Source organism: Mesocricetus auratus, unplaced genomic scaffold (genome assembly GCF_017639785.1).
Source record: "Mesocricetus auratus isolate SY011 unplaced genomic scaffold, BCM_Maur_2.0 Super-Scaffold_100691, whole genome shotgun sequence".
Taxonomy (NCBI): Eukaryota; Metazoa; Chordata; class Mammalia; order Rodentia; family Cricetidae; genus Mesocricetus; species Mesocricetus auratus.
In genome coordinates this window covers 32,888,940-32,901,647 of record NW_024429267.1, presented here as the reverse complement: position 1 = coordinate 32,901,647, position 12,708 = coordinate 32,888,940, and positions in this window count along the sequence as shown.

Here is a 12,708-nt window from a genome sequence, read left to right as displayed (position 1 = left end):
ATGATAGAAGGAAAAATGGAGTGGTCATTATAGTTAATTTTCTTTAATTCCAAATTGACAGAAAGTCAACCAGAGTACATTAAAGTTATTACTATAATCCTTGCCAGTAGCTGGAGGGTAACCAGCCTTTGGAAAGCCAGGAAAGCCAGGAGGTAGGAAACACTATTTTTTCTGTGTCAGCTCTGCCCTAAGAGCACTTTCCAGTAGGTTAGGCTGGGAAGGCACTTTATATAGAGACTTGTAAGGGAAAGCTCATGAGGTGGAAGGGATGTTGGTCACTAGTAGTGGGCTGGTATGCTGAATAGGCTCTTGTACATTCCTGCTGTCCTCCATGTTGAGTTCACATGCACCTACATAGGTGGTTTTCCCTGGAAACTATGAAGTGTTACTGCATTGTCTCTCTGCCCTGTAGTTCCCAGGAGACCCAGAGAAAAATCTCACCTGGATTTTGACCCAGCAGCTGGTCATCCATCACAATGAGCTTCAAGTAGCCAGTTCCTGTGCATTCTGGCAGAGAGTCCCTTTCTTCTTGCTCTTCAAGTCATCTATCTGTCCATTGTGCCCCCAGTCTTCAGGATTATGTCTGAATTCCATAACTGCTCCTTGAATTCCCTTCACAAGGTTTAGAGTGAAGGAAATCACAAGACAGATACTTAAAGAACCTGACATTTCTGTTCCAAATACATTTTACTTTAGCTTCTTCAACCTTTATAGAGACTTGTGGGATTGAAAACGGGCTCTCTGATCATGCTGATGCTCTCAAAGGTGTCTGAATATTTCAAAATATAGAAAACCCAGTTTGAGTGTTTAACTTGATAATTTATGTCAACTATTTCATTGTTTGTCAACTAGTCAATATTAAGGTGAGATACTTTGAAGTAGGCTGTAGCAAAGTAGAAGGATTTATTCTAAGCACTCATGAGAAGATGGTACTCCAGATGGGACTCTGAAAATTTGGAGACCATAATCCTCCACTTTGACATCATGCTTACACCTGCCATTTTATATGTGCCTGGGAGTGTCCTCTGAAAGTTCAAGCACAGAGATTTGGGGGAGTGTGTGCTCAAGGTAGGGACTTCAGCTTTCCTTCAGCATCTTCATCCTGAGGGCAGGCAGATAGGGGCTTACTTCTCAAGGTATGTTCATTGTATCTTCATTGTGAATATTGTTTCGTAGCTGCCTAAACATCAGAACATAACAAATCATAGACTGTAACTATTTGCAAGTATGTACTTCAGTGAATAAGAAACATATCTATTACTAATTTTCATGGTTGCCTTATTCTTCTTTGACTGTCTGGTCAGAGTTAGTCAGTAATCCTCACCTTAGTAAATTGCACATAATTGGTTGTAAAACAATACCACAAGACTGGATTCAACATGTTAATTGGTCCCATAGAACTTTAAATAGTATGACCTTGCACAAAAATTTCATTGTTCTTGCTGCCCACAAGACAGAATGAAATTTGACTATGCTGGGTCACCATCCTGTGAGGCCACAGTTGCCTAGAGCTGAACAATAGGTACCACCTTTAGCTGGTCGTGTTACCTGCCTGACCCTTGTAAAGGGTTAAGTTGCAGGACTGATGCCTGCTCCAAGGCCACAAGGACAGACAACCCCAGTGGCCTCTGCTGTTGCTTTTTATTTCACTTTGTGTGGGATAAGGCAGGTTCCCCTCCCTCCCTCCTTCCCTCCCTTCCTCCCTCCCCCCTTGCCTGTCCCTCAACCCAGCTTTCACACTGTCCCTTCAGTCACAGTGTCGCTGATGTCATTGGGGTTGATTAAATGCCTCTTTTCCCGTAGACTATTTTTATCTAGATCTCTTATAGTTACAAGGGAAGAAATGGTCTGAAGTACACTCAGTACATAAATAAAAATTCATATAAATGTTAAACATGATTCATGTGTTTCAAAATAAACTCCCCAAGCTGTGAACAATGGAATTTATTTTATGTGTCCATGTTTTAAAATAGCTGCCTTGGCCCATGCTGGACATTACGTCTTCTGGGAATTGTGGCTGGGAATTAAGTGTACTGCTTTCTAGTTCTGCATACGTCAAAACTTGGCCTACATGTGGGAGTGCAGGACTTCGAACCCAAGAGGTTCTTGCACTTACAGTCTTCCCCTTTGATTATATGTTCACACTAGGGCACGTACCTGAGTTGAATATGTCTGAGGATGAGAGTCCCGGAAAACACCTTTCCCTTTTCATTTTCATTTGCACCGGAAATTTTCATTTCTTCTCAGCTGAAAAGGAGTGAACACCAATCTTGATTTGTACTACTCAAATTGCATCTTTATCATGTTTTAGGAGTTTTGTTTGTACCAAAATATCCACACTAAGCAGTTGTGTAATAGTTACATAAATTCCATAATGCAATATTAAGTATGAATCTCTATTTCTTATATATCTCTGTTCTGGTTGGGAGAACTCTTTATGCTCCCTGGGAAACTCCATTCAGAAGAATATCTGAAGGACCACTTTGTAATTTTATAGAATATGTGGAGATTGAAAGCCACTGGAAGCTAGGGAAACTTTGAAAAAACAGATCCAAATAAAAACTTACATGGATGATAGAATTTTTATTTATAATTGAGAAATAATCAGGATACACAAATATATCCTTTAGTGGTGAACAGATGAACCATAAATACAGAGGACTTAGATGGTGGTCACCAAGGGGAAAGCTTCCTTGGAAAGGTTACCCACTCCTGTTTGTGGTGGCACCCACCTATGTGAAAACAATTTAATGACTTACTAGGAAGCTATAAACTGCTACCACAGTTAATAATGTTATGAGCAATGAAACTTGTTTCGGTGGAAAACAATGACAAAGGCATTTTGAGAAATATAAAAGGAGTAGATAGACACAGAACACCAAATGACTTCTTTTCTATTTTGCCCCTTCCTGTGCACTAATCATAATGCCTCACCATAGAAACAATTACAAAGCAATCCAATGCCAAATTCTAGGGCCTCTTGATCTTACAGCACCCATTCTTCCCGTCTGTCTGTCTGGCCCTCCCTTTCTTGTCCTTTGTCCTTTCTCCCCTCCAAGGCAATGGACTTTCAGAAAAAGAAGACTTTTCTCTCCATTTTAAAAACAACTGGTGTCACTGAGGTAAGATAATCTTCCTTCATTGCCACAGTGAATGCTGACAGGGGACATTCATGGTGAAGATGAAATGTGAGAGGAGGTTTGCTGCAGGCTTCTGGGGACAAAATTTCCTTGCTTTGAGGGGAATGCCCCCGAAAAGTCCATTTTCTGTCCATTTGGTGCTTGTGGAGTTGCAGATGCAAGGTTCAAAACTACCTCAGCTCTCTTTCTGTCACATGGAAGCTACTTCAAGGACATTGCTAATATAGTCAAGGACTCCTTGTAAGGACTTCCAGAGAAATGGAGCTGGTGGAGTCACCTTATTCTGAGCCAGAGTAAAGTCATCCCCTCCACTCCTAGCTACACGATCCAATGTACATCCTCCTCTGAGCCGTCCGGCATCAGTGCTCTCGTTTGTGTTTGTTCTTTCTCATCCAGCAGAAAGTGTTCTAGCTAATATCAGCCAACTAATGAACCATTAAAAACAGTATGTCTGTCATGGTGGCTTTTATTGACATTGTGCACAAAAATGTTAACAAAGATATGGTGAGGCATTTATGATCGTGGCACAGGATAAAAGGAAGGCAGGAATTTGAAACCCTGGGAAAATAGCTCTGCAAAGGCCTCTGACTTCGTCTGCTGAAGTGCATCATTATGCTGACGTCTTCTGATTCACTTTTTTCTCTGACAGTTTTGTGAGTTGTCACAGGAGTGTATGCCCATCCAAGTCAGAGATATAGCAGAAACAACATGCATAAGTATATGAGACAGCTGGAGCAGGCTCAATTGAACTTAATCATAGTGTGGATGATTGGAGTAGCATAACTTTGACAGTTAGAGCTATAGGGTAGCTGGGGGTGGGTGGGCTACATTTGGATTTAATGCAATTAAAGCTAGATACAATGGTCTTTAAGAACTAAGATAATTAGGTCTGTTTTGTTAAAACAAACAAATAAACAGACAACTCCCCCCAAAATATAAATAAATAAAAACCCAACTCATAGTTGATCGTGGTTAGCACTTTGAACAGGACTGAATGTATCTCTGCATTCACTCTCACCCACTTCAAAAAGAAGCTTCTCTGCCCACAGCTAGGAGCCGCACAGACCTCTGGACATAATTCTAACACTTTAGAAGGCACCCTGACAACATGACTATATAGGAAAACAATGCCAGTAAATTCTTCCCAAGGACATATGTTGTCACTGGACACGGGAACAAGTATTTTTTTTAAGATTGCAATGTGTTGTCAGACTGTGGAAATAAAAATCACACTAATACTTCCCATGATGTTTAAACAACTGGTCTTGACTTTTTAAGAGAAATAATTTCCAACACTCAGAAGCATAGCATACATCCTTCATTTATTCCAGATTGATTTTCATGTTCTTTGACTTTTACTTGTAAATCTTAAGGAAAATTAAATCAGAATACCATTGGTAAAGAAGAAGTGTAGGATGTCAGTCAGGATGAACATAAATGTGTACCTGTTGAAGAAATGAAGGCTCCTCCTTTCAAGTGGACACTTAAGCTGTGTCCTGCATACTATGTATCTATCAGTTATGATAGGGGATGCCTCAAACCACATACGGTGTTCTGCATGTACCCTGATCTTGCCAGATTTAAGTGAGTACTTTGACGCTAAGTTCTTCTCCCGCTTTTACAGAAGTTCCTCACTAGCTTAAATGTGGATGTCCCACAGTAAACCCCCTCTTATCCGGGTCTTTTCCCCATCTTATCCATCCTTCCATTTGGTAGTTTTGTTTTGTTTTACATTCTTCCTGCCATGAAAGAAAGCAGTCTTATTTCTTGTTGGCCTTTCTCCCCTGTCTTGCCTCTTTTGTCATTATCTGTGGACTTCTGTTTACTGTTGTTTTGTGTCTGGTGGCAACAGACCTCAGCTCCTTTGTAGTTATAGAAGTGTATTTTTCTTTTGAGATTTTGTTTTTTTTTTTACCTAATTCAAACTACAGGACATACATGAGTTAAAATGATGGCTTCATTATGTTAGTTTATTTCACTTGAAAACTCCTACTAACCATAGCATTTTTAAAGTTTGAAATTCAATTGAATTGGACTCTTTTCATAGTCTTTTAACATTTGTCTCATAGTACTTTAAAAATGTGTGTGTGTGTGTGTGTGTGTGCACGTGCGCACGCGCACACGTGCACTCAGGAAGCTAGAAATGCCCTGAGGCCAGAGTTCAATGTTGGGTCCCTTATTGAGAGCTCTCTGGTTCAATGAGATGGGCTTCCAGTGATTCCTCATACTGAGATTTTTTTTTTTTGGAAAAGGCTGCAATATATTATCAGACGTAACCTCCTCCTCCATTCTGGGATTTAAACCAGAACATTAAATCACTCAGCCAAGTGCCAGGATTGTCCTCACTATTTGGCCATGCACAGGCTAAGTTGTTGCTAGGTACCAGCTGACTGGTTATAAAATGTATATCATGTAGCTTAGAAGAATGTGCTGCTGTGCCTGGCTATTTGTGTGGGTGCTAGGGATCTGAACGCAGGTCCTTATGCTTGTGTGGTAAGCACTTTACCAATGAGTCATATCCTCAGCCTTCAAATTGTCTTTCAGTACCACTCGAATAACTCCTGACTATTTATTCTAGTTTTGTCTGTACTGCTGTGTACCAGACACATTCCCATTGTTGTACCATTGCCAGATCCTTTGCCACAGTCACCTCAGTCCCTCCAACAACACCTGTGTCTTCTCCCAAACTCTCATCCCAGTTCTATGCCTTTAGCTTCTTCTGGATCTAGCTAATCCTTAACTCCAGGAGTACTACCAGCTCTCCCAATTCAGTTGTTTGCTTGGTTCAAAATATTAAATCACTCAGCCAAGTGCTAAGGTTTTCCTCTCCACTTGACCATACACAGGCTAAGTTGTTGCTAGTTCCCCAGCTGACTGAAGTTATAAAATGTCCATCAGTTACAGATATCATCTTACACCCATCAGAATGGCTAAAATCAAGAACACCAAAGACATTTTATGCTGGAGAGGATGAGGAAAAAGGGGAACACTCCTCCACTGCTGGTGGGAGTGCAAACATGTACAGCCACTTTGGAAATCAGTATGGCAGTTCCTCAGGAAAATGGGAATCAATCTACCACAAGATTGAGCAATTCCACTCTTAGGCATATACCCAAAAGATGCACATTCATATAACAAGGACATCTGTTCAACTACGTTCATAGCAGCATTATTTGTAATAGCCAGAACCTGGAAGTAACCTAGATACTTCTCAACCGAAGAATGGATACAGAAAATGTAGTACATTTACACAATGGAGTACCACTCAGTGGAAAAAAAACAATGAAATCTGAAATTAGCAGCAGATGGATGGAACTAGAAGAAACCATCCTGAGTGAGGTAACCCAGTCACAAAAAGACAAACATGGTATGTACTCACTCATATATGGATATTAGACATGGAGAAAAGTGTTACCAGCCTACAATCCACACCTCCAGGGAAGCTAGGACAACAAGGAGGACCATAACATGGTCCATCAGAGAAGTGGAAAGGGACAAGAGTTCCTGAATAAATTGGGAGCATGGAGGAGGGAGGAAGGGGGTAGGAGAAAGAGGAGGGGAGAAGAGGAGGGGGAGGAGAATATGAGGAATCAGGAAGATTGAGTGGGGAGAAGAATAGAGGAGATCAAGAAAAGAGATAAATCAATAGAGGAAGCCATTATAGGCTTAAAGAGAAATTTGGCATAGGGAATTGTACATCTACAAGGATGACCCCAACTAGGAACCTAAGCAATAGTTGAGAGGCTAACTAAAATGCCCTTTCCCTATAATGAGATTGATGGCTATCTTAAGTGCCATCCTAGAGCCTTCATCCAGTAGCTGTTGGTTGCAGAGGCAGGGATCCACAGATAAGCACTGAGCCAAACTCCTGGAATCCAGTTTCAGAGAGGGAGGAGTGAGCAACAAAGGGATCAAGATCATGATCGGAAAACCCACAGAAACAGCTGACTTGAGCAAATGGGAATTCATGGACCCCAGTCTGACAACTGGGGAACTGACATAGGACCAAATCAGGCCCCCTGAATGTGGGTGTCAGCTAGGAGCACTGGACAGTTTATGGGACCTCTGGCAGTGGAACCAGGATCTTAGTGCACAAACTGACTTCGGGAGTGCATTTCCCATGAAGGGATACCCTCTTAGCCTAGAAACACAGGGGAGGGCCTTGGTCCTGCCCCAAATGACTTGACAGATTTTGATGATCCCTCATGTAAGGCCTTGTCCTCACTAGGGAGTAGATAGAGGATGGGATGCAGGGTCAGTATGGGGCAAAGGAGGATGAGAGGGAGAGGGAACTGAGGGAACTTGAATTGATATGTAAAATAAGATTGTTTCTAATTTAAATAAAATTTATATAAAAACTAAAATGTGCATTAGCATCATGTAGCTTAGAAGCCCAGGGGTTTTGATGCCATTTTTTTTTTTTGGGCCTAGACACTGGAGAGTTTTAGACTCATGATTCCAGTTATAACACAGTTTGCTGGCTCCCTACTAAATATGTTTTTTTTCTTTCTGTGGCTTCCCAAACAGGACTTCACCTAATGGGAAAAAAATGATAATCGTGTGTTTACTTGAAACACTTCCTTATTCTCAAATTCATGGTTTTTGTTTAATCTATACTGTATCTGGAAAAACAGGACAATTTATTGCTACTTAGAAAGAAACTATAACATCTGGGTTCTGTTACGACACATAGATGGGAGAAGAAAATCTGCATATAAAACATCTTGAGTACATAAAAATGTATGTACTCAATTGAAGTAAGAATGGGGTGTGGATATTGGTGGTCATTTTGGATGGTGGTATTTTAAGTGTCTTGCTGACTTCATGATACATTGCAGTGCCCTTCACTACAGCTGTTAAGAGCACAACTCACCTTTATAATAACAATGAAAAGAAAACTTAATTTCAAAATGTTTCTTTTGAGTTCTCTTTCAGATTTTAGGCTAGTACCAGGGGCCAGGACCTAATGAGGCAGGTGGATATTTTGTTGCTAAGTTAGGCAGCCCCTGTTGATTTGGCCTCACTGTCAGAAAGCATCCCTTCCTTATCCTTTCTCTGTCTCAACGTGAGTACACGAGTTACATAAGAACATCACCTTGGATTTCAAATCGTTTCTGCTTTTTATTATATTAAATTCTTCAGTAATTTAGCAATTCCATCTCTGATAATCTACCTTAAAGATTTGCTGTCAAAAAATAATGATCAATCACTGGAGGAAAAAGAACTTAAAAAAAATCATCAACTGGAAATGGTAGGGAAAAAACCAAAAACTGTATTATCTTTGTAGAAATGATCTCTGGCTATTTAAAGGAATGAAAATTCCTATATATACGTGTTTTAACAAACTCAGGATATGTATATTAGTGGAGTAAAAAATAAACTCCTGAATGTTCTACAAAACTGATTTAAGGCCAACCCAAGGCAAATACAGGCTCCCTTTAGAAAAACATTAAAAATTAAGTATAATCAGGGGCAGGCCTAGTATGTGTGGAGTCTTGGTTAAAATGGTCTGGTAGCAGAGCCCTGTAATCTCATCACTTGGAAGGCAGAAGCAGGAGGATCCAAAGTTCAGGGTCATCCTCAACTGCATTTCAGGTACAGATTGTCTCTAAAAATAATAATAAAAATGTAAGTATGAGATCAGAGTTATTCTTGACTCATCAGACAGGAAAAGAAGTACATATAATACAAAGGTTATTTTATTTGGATAAATAAAATATAATAGAATCAGTTTAAAATTTTAGTGGATTTCTCTTGTTTATTTATCTTCAGTTTTATTAAAATCTCAAAGTACATCGAAAAGTGAAGTAAATACATCGTGACCACTTATATACTCAGCACTTATATTTTACAGTGGTTAAAACCATTTTAGAAGTTTAAAAAATCAATAAGCATACTATGACTGATATTTCTGAGTATTTCAGGATGAATCTCATAAAACAGTGGTATTTTCTATAGAAGTACAGTTCTACTATCAAAACTAAAATCCAATTATTTTATGTTTTATTCTAACTATTCAATCCACATTTAAATTTTGTGTTTCCCCCATATATATATATATATATATGTGTGTGTGTGTGTGTGTGTGTGTGTGTGTGTGTGTGTGTGTGTGTGTTTGAGGATCCTAATGAAGGACAATGCCTACTGCACATAATTGTGATGTCACCTAACTGTTTCAATCTATTGTTCCTCTCCTATCCCTGATTCCTCAGTCTGGCAATGGAACTCAGGTCCTGGTTTTACTTGCCCAGCCTTCCCAGACTCTGCTTCCCTTTTATGAATATGAGCTTGCTGCTGTGGCTTCCTTGTTTCCTGGTGAGATGGCTTTAATGTTCCTACATCCTGTTTACTGTATGTTCACTCTTTAGGATGTTAGATTCTGGTGGAATATTTTGGGAGTGACTGGGAAATGGTGCCACCTGCTTGGTAACAGTTTGTCAGGCATCCTTTCAGGATGTTCATGGTTTCTAGTGCTCCTGCATTATGACGAGAGCACTGCTCCAAAGTAATGGGTTTCTCTTAAAGTTCCCCCTCCCACCAGCAGTCTCTGGAATGATGCTTTTCCACCAACCAGAAGCTGAAGTGTAACAACAATCACCCTTTTGACTTCACTCTATAAATTCAAACACACACACACACACACACACACACCCGTTTTCAAAATTCCTCACATAGCTAAGGATACCCTCGACTTCGGAATATGACTAACTAAAATAAACATCCTATAATGAGCAACAGAACCACCATATCAAAACAAGCTACTTGAACTGATCAGTTTGTCCTTGGGTATGAGCTCAACAGTCTTTTACAACTTTCATATTCTGATCAATTCAAACATCGGCATAGTTCATTCATGCTGTAGAGCTCTGATGGTTTCGCTGTGTAAGTGCCCAGAGAGGCTCACACTGCCTCTTTTCTGGGGCTGTCGAGACACAGGAGACAAGTGTGCCTTTGTGTGCTTTGCTGTGCCTCCCAAACTGCTTTCTGCCAATCAAAACTGACCAGTCTCACTGTGCCAGGCTCCTGCATCCGTACTTGGGTATCTGCCAGTTCCTAAACCAGGCAGTAGGATTAGTGCTGTGTTGATACACATCCCACTCAGTTGAAATTCTGGCAAAAATACGATGCTTTAATGGTTCTTTGGGAAGGTACTTAAATGTTCCATTCAAACGTTGGTCTCTGGACACATCAACTTTTTGATATATTTATGGAAAAGTAGCTATAATTGACTTCATTTAAGTAAAATAAAGATATAAATGGATGCCTTTAACTAAATTTGATTGTGTGTGTTTGCGGAGGTTATTACTGGGTGATTGGGTGTCACTCTCCTAATTAATGGAGTAGATGCCCATCTCTTTGGTATTTATTGATGTTTCAACATGGAATCTGCAATGGGGCTCTGGAGTCTTGTAATGCTCTTAACTGGCATTATACTCGGTTGTTGTTTTGTACCTAGAATAAGTGGCAGCGTGAATTGATCATTCTTAGTATTTACCTAAGTAGATTTAAGGCTCAGGATGGCTCCTTGGACTGCTTTTGCAGTTAAGTAAATGCATTCTTTCGCTTTATTGAAAACAAAATGCAAGAGCTCAAAATATTATAAAGGTAGACAAAGAGGGAGGCAGAAGTGGAAAGTGACTTCATTTCCAGTGTTATTAACAATCTGCTTTCCTTTTCAGAAATGCCTCTGGCTGGAAAGGATTATATAGTGTGTGTTCTCCAAGCTGTTATGTAAATTTTAATTTTTTTCCATGAGTTCCTAAACAAGACGCCAAAATGGTGTTTTTCCTGGGCCTAAGTGCATTGTGCGATCTGCTGAAGCCGATTTCATGGTCTGCTAGATTCTAGTGGAGATGGTTGCTAATGAGATAATATTTATTTATATGGAAAATAAATTTACAACAGAGAGCAAAAAGCATATAAGCAAGCATTATCTGCTTTAAAAATTCTCAGCGAAACCGTAGGGATGTGACCTGTTTCTTCAGGAAAACACTTTCTCTATGGACACACTAGGAATGCCTCATGCACATGCCTACAAATGCATGCGCATGTGCACATGTGCATGTGCATGCACGCATACACACACACACACACACAGGTTTATGCACAGGTACACGAGCACTTTGAAATGTCATGGTGGATATTTCTTACCATCTAATGACACAAATCCTACTCTGCAGAAGGCTGCTGTTTTGAAATCAATTGCTAGCAAACACTAATTTTTTTCTTAATGCAATTGAGTGATATCTGGTTCTTCCTATCACAGAATAGTGAAGGAAACTTCTGGAGTATCTTCCGGTAACCTTGACAGCTGACATGTTCATAACATTTCAGACTGACAGCTTACAGCAGGCTCTGGCCAAAGCACTGCAATAAATCATGGCTACATGGCAGGCGACGGCTTAGTTCCTTACAGAAACACCAGCATTCTCAGGTTCTTGTTGATGTTTGGGCTGAAGCTTCCAAAACCACACTCAGTCTGCCATGTCTTGGAAGAATCATCAGTGTTGTCAGAACTTAATGTGATTCATAAACATACTTTGCTCCAAGAAACACATTGTGTGATACCTTGATGGTGACAACTAGGACGATTTTTTATGATTAAGTTGGCTGTGTTGAGACTGAGGGCAGTAATGCTTCGTCTGCGGTCAGACTTGAGACTCCACAAAGCCGCTCTGTGTCCTGTCTAAATAATGGCAGACAGGGCTACAGGAAGCAAACTGTGGAGCCTTCAAAATACACCTCACCTTCTTTTGGCCTTCAATCCCCTTAAGCTAGTGCCTTCTCCTTCTCGTTACCATCAACTTCACAGCAGCAGAGGTGGCACTGGCAACTCCTACTGACAGAACACCTTTTGTGGAGGTTGTAAGACACTGGTCTGTGTGGAGTTTAAATGGCAAAGCAGTTCTTCCGGGTCTCACAATTTCCTTCTGCTTGCTTGAATGACTTACTAACATTTAAAAAACGTGTTTTTAAATGTACGAAGCAGGCTCTGCGTATCCATTTGAAATACAAGAAGCACTTCCGGCATTCAAAGCCATCCAGACTTTGTCTCAGATGAAGCTGGCCATGGCCTGTCCTGTGCAAACAAAGCCTGCATGTCCTCTGTTGGGAATGGAATTTTACTCACCTTCTCGATGGCTTTAATGGTGTTACCAGCTGACTCCTGTGACTTTTGAGTTCTTGACTCTCAATTGAGCTTTAGTCTCTTGAGTGTGTTGAATTACTGACTGTCTTACACACACGGTACCTCCTTCTGTCTACATTCTCACGTTTGCTCCAAGGTCCTATAGCTCAATAGTGGAGGAGAAATACTGGTTTCTTCTTTAAAGACTGTTAGACCTTGGAAGTGTATGTAAGAACTCAAGCCACCACCTTCAAGACCATGAAAGTTAAATTGAATTGCACCTATCCAAAAATGAGAGTGAAGCAGGCATGGCGCTCAGTAATAGAGCACATCCCCATTATGCATAAGGCTCTGGAATCTGTCCTAAGACCAGGGTGAGTTGGGAATGAAAAGGTATGTTTTAGGCTTTCTCCCAAGAATGCTCCACCCAGCTCATCCTTC